This window comes from Tenrec ecaudatus, chromosome 13 (assembly GCF_050624435.1).
Source record: "Tenrec ecaudatus isolate mTenEca1 chromosome 13, mTenEca1.hap1, whole genome shotgun sequence".
Taxonomy (NCBI): domain Eukaryota; kingdom Metazoa; phylum Chordata; class Mammalia; order Afrosoricida; family Tenrecidae; genus Tenrec; species Tenrec ecaudatus.
The window spans coordinates 41,676,301-41,680,911 of record NC_134542.1 but is presented as its reverse complement, the minus strand read 5'-3'; the positions used below and the strand labels follow the sequence as shown (position 1 = coordinate 41,680,911).

Genomic DNA, 4,611 nt, shown 5'->3' with positions numbered 1-4,611 from the left:
CTCATAGACATGTTGAATTCTACAGCTGGATGGATTTCAGAAGCCTTGTTTCATAATGAGACTGATAATCTGGGAAGACTTTCACCTTGGCATTAACATAGGCTAATGCAACTAATACCCCTTTGTGTTTTGGGCTTATGTGAAGAAAGGTATAAGTAAGGTGTAGTAGTTAATATTTTGGTTATTTGAAAGTGAGTGAATGCTTGCTTTGGAAGCACATATACTAAAATTCTCTGTAATGATACTGATAAAATTAACATGGCCCCTGTGTAAGGATGAAATGCAAATTCGTGTAGCGTTCCATATTTTAAAAAGCGAGGGAGTTTCTATGGCATCATTTCCAAGAACATAGCAGATGGATACAGATAGGTTAAGAAGAGATAGGTTAGTATTTCGTTAAGTGAAATGCAGAGGCAGGGTGTGAGTGCCTTCAAGATTCATCTCCACCAGTGACCTACTGCCAGGGCCGTGGAAGGCATCGCTGCAGGAGTGTGATGGACATTAACACTGCTTTCCAAGAGGTGCTCTAGATGGCCCTCATCTGCAGTGACTCAGCCTCCAGCACGTTGGAGTTCATAACATTGCCAAAGCCTTAAATAATTTAGATTGGCCAGTTGAATACAGTGGATACACAGCTTGTTGGATGTTCATCAGCAGATGTTTGCACCGTCTGTACCTTGGCCCTACTACACTGGGCTAATTCCATGTCTGGGCTAGTCCCAGGCACCAAGCCCATCTTTGTGTCCTTGTATCCCACTGTGATGAGTCCATGTCCGTCCTGTATGCAGAGGGCCTTTGTGCTGAAGACCAAATAGACCTGGTTAAAGCTGATAAGAAACTAGGGTGTGTGGATGTCTGCTAAAGAGACAAAATAAAATACCATCAAGTGGTTGGTTGCCACTGTGTGGCTAATTATGGCAAGAAAATCTGGGACCTGAGGCAGGGAAAGAAAAAAAAAAAAGGTAGCAGGACCACAGGGCACTACCCCACCCAAGACTTCAACCCAGTGCTCCAAAATGTGAATGCAACATGCCCACATGGAGCAGGGAACCAGTGGAGAAGTCTGGGGCCGGCCCCAATCCCAACTATGTGGACAGCTGCCCTTCTCCCCAGAAGAATTTATTTCAGAGGAAAGCACTGAATCTGCATCTCAGGAAGAGAGACATGTCTGATCAGAGCACACGGGAACAAGTGAAGGGGGAGGAAGAGAGAGTGGAGCACATCCTGGCACACCAAGCCTTGAAGAGATTCCCGTTTAGAGCAGCCAATCCACAGAGAAGACCATATGACCGGCCCCACTATGAAACACGACATCCTTCACTGACCCCAAAAGGGGACAACACTGGAGAGACAGCATGGGAATTCAACCTGATCTGATCCCACCACACCAAGGCAAAACACTAAGGACGTGGAACAGAACAGCAAGGGGAACAGCAATGAAGTCCCCCGGGATACCAAAAATAGACTTTGGGGCCAGGGCGTGTCACCCCATCAGACTCGACCTGAAAATCCTCCTAAAGGTCAACAGTCCCTTGAACTACAAACTTTTCTTTCATGCTGTGTGTTTTGTTGTTTTTTTCATGGGCTTGGTGGTGGTGGTGTTTTGTCTTATTTTGTTGCTTGGTTTTGCTCTGTCTTGTTTTTGTGCATGTAAGATAGGCTGGATAAACAATTTGAAAGAGAAAGCAATGGGACCGACAGTTCCAGGGGGACATGGGAGAGAGGGGGAAGTGGGAGAAAGGTAGTGGTGTTAACAAATGCAGGGACAAGGGAACAAGTAGTGATCCAAATTGGGTGGTGAGGAGGGTGTGGGAGGTCTGGTAGGGCGTGACTAAGTGTAATGTAACCAAGAGGAATTACTGAAACCCAAATGAAGGCTGAACTAGTTGAACCCACCAGTCACTTGGCAGGAGAAAGATGTGGCAGTCTGGCTTTCATAAAGAGTAGAAAAAAATTAAAGCAATCGGAGTCAATTTTGACTCATAAATGCCTGTCTAGGGAAGGGTAGAACTGCCTCTCGGTTTCCAAGACTGTGACTACTGGAGTAGAAAGCCTCATCTTTGTCCCGAGGAGTGGCTGGTGATTTTGAACTGCTGACCCTTTGATTAGCAGCCCAAGGCATAACCCACTACACCACCAGGGCTGTAAAAATTACAGCATTGGAAACCCTAAGGGGTAGTTGTATACTGTACACTGTCATGTTGGATCAGCGATGGCCACTGGCTTGGTGTTGGAAGGGATGGTGATTAGCTTGCCATCAAGTGTGTGCTGTATTCCTCTTTGGCATCCTCAAAACCAAGGAAGACCTTTACAAATAGCCCTGTCTGTCTGGAGACAGTATAGATAACCGAATTCACCTTGACTCCTTCCTATCACCACTCGTAAATCACATGGATTTGCTTTGTCTTGTGATCTAAACCTAATGTAAGAGTTGGCACAACTAAAAGGGCTCAGTTGTGCTGTTACTATTTTATTTAGCAAGTTTCAAGGAGAAATTAATGGAGCCCTGGTGGTGGTGTGGTTACATGTTGGGCTGTAATCCACATGGTTGGCAGTTCAAACCCACCAGCAGCTCTGTGGGAGAAAGACTGCGCTTTCTACTCCCCTAACAGTTACAGTGTCAGAAACTCAGAAAGGGTCACCATGAGCCATTGACTCAATGACATTGAGTGAGAAGAAAAAATTGGGGACACAGCTAGAAAAAGAACCATTGAGATACAAATGTCAAAGTAAACAAGTAAAACCAACGCCTCAGAAATTAAAGGATTATCCAGGATTCTCATAGTTGCATAGTGCCAGGGTTAGGCCCTCAAATTTCTGAAAGGTGTGGCCATTAGTGTAGAGGAACAGTTTATTTGATGTGATCTAGGAAACCAGCATTCCTCTGGGTAGTCTACGGGCTGTAAAAATACATTAGGCAATTTTGATACTTAAAACACCCAAGTTAAACTACATTTTAGCCAGTGCCTATGATTCCAATGGTAAATGAGATTTTCTAGTTGGACTGAAAATTTCTTCTCGTGGCCAGAGTTGAACATTGCAGTCATTGTCTGAGTGCCTGGAAGTAGGCTAGCAGTTAAGAGATGTATGAAATCTTTTCAGCTATTCAAGTTTTTGGCCCATCAGTGCACAGTACACTACATAGTAGAGCTTTCAAACACTCTGAATTTGCTCCAGGATGTATCCTGATCAGTACTGTGATTTTGGCTGATTATAAACAGCTCTTTCTCTTGCTTACAATCTAAATTAAAAATAGGCCAATCGTCAACTGGCTAAAATCCCATCTGCTTTTTTCTTTCACTAGCTAATTGATAAGTGCCAGAATCTTCACAATGTATCCATTCTTCCCAGGGCTTCCTTATAGCCTTATGGATTTTTCAAGTTGGGCCTTACTGTGCTGCTTTGGGTTAAAATTTCACATTGCATTATCACTTTGACTATGTCTGTGGATCAAGTGACAACATGAAATAAAATTTTAAGTCATCGCCTTAAAAATTCAGTCTAGGACAATCTAGGTCCTGCTGAGGGATCACATACAGTGACTATGAGTTCCTTCCATTGACTTTGGATGCTTGTATCATTCAATGTTTTGCCCATAGAATCTTTTTTTTTTCCCCATAGAATCTTTTAATACTGGAATTCAGGATGAATAATTTTATTTTTCAATTCTTTCTACTTGAGATATGCTGATTGTGATTTTTCGCTTTGGCTTTCTAACAGCACTTGTCTTTCAGTTTGTCATGCTATAGAGCAGCGGCTCTCAACCTGTGGGTCCTGACCCCTTTGGGGGTCCAACAGCCCTTTCATAGGGGTCGCCTGATCCATAACAGTAGCAAAATTACAGTTATGAAGTAGCAACGAAAATAACTTTATGGTTGGGGGGGGAGAGTCACCACAGCATGAGGAACTGTGTGAAAGGGCCACGGCATGAGGAAGGTTGAGAACCGCTGCTGTAGTGACTTGCAGGCTGCGGTGCTGTTGGAAGCTATGTCACCAGTAGTTCAACTACCAGCAGACTCACCCAAGGTGGACAGGTTTCAGTGGAGCTTCTAGACTAAACACAAACTACAGAGAGGGGCTAGGCTGTCCACGTATGAGGGATTAACCACTGAAGATGTAGGAGTAGCAGCAAAACGCTGTCACTATAAGGCTGGGAGGTGAGCCTTAGGGTGGAAGACACTGAAAACACGACTGGGAAAACTGCCTCCTCGAAGGAGAGTAGACAGTGATGTAGACGGAGTAAAGCTCTCAGGACCGCCAGTTGCTGATGGAACACGACTCACCACGAGTGCTTTGAACCCACGCAGCTGTTCTTCCAGGGAAGACCTGGTGATCTGTTCCCTTAACCATGAATGGGAACGAGGCAAACAATGACAGCTAGTGAAACCCTGTGGGGCAGTTCTACTCTTGACACAAGGGGTCACAAAAGGTCAAATTAGACTCTATAGCACTAACCACAATAGAAGAGAATACATGTAGGCCAAACCATGTGACCCAATAAACAATATTAAACATAACCCGGCAAAGAAACCCTCATGTTGTGGTGACTACCCAACCATACAATTATTTTCATTGCTACTTCATAACTGTAATTTTGCTACTGTTAGGAAT

At 44.2% G+C, this 4,611-nt stretch overlaps 1 non-coding gene across 1 annotated transcript; it reads left to right on the top strand.

Moving 5' to 3' along the window:
* Positions 1 to 203: 203 nt before the first annotated feature.
* Positions 204 to 310, top strand: LOC142425131 (U6 spliceosomal RNA). The gene has a single exon (XR_012779503.1). It is a non-coding gene; the product is annotated as a U6 spliceosomal RNA (small nuclear RNA).
* Positions 311 to 4,611: the final 4,301 nt, after the last annotated feature.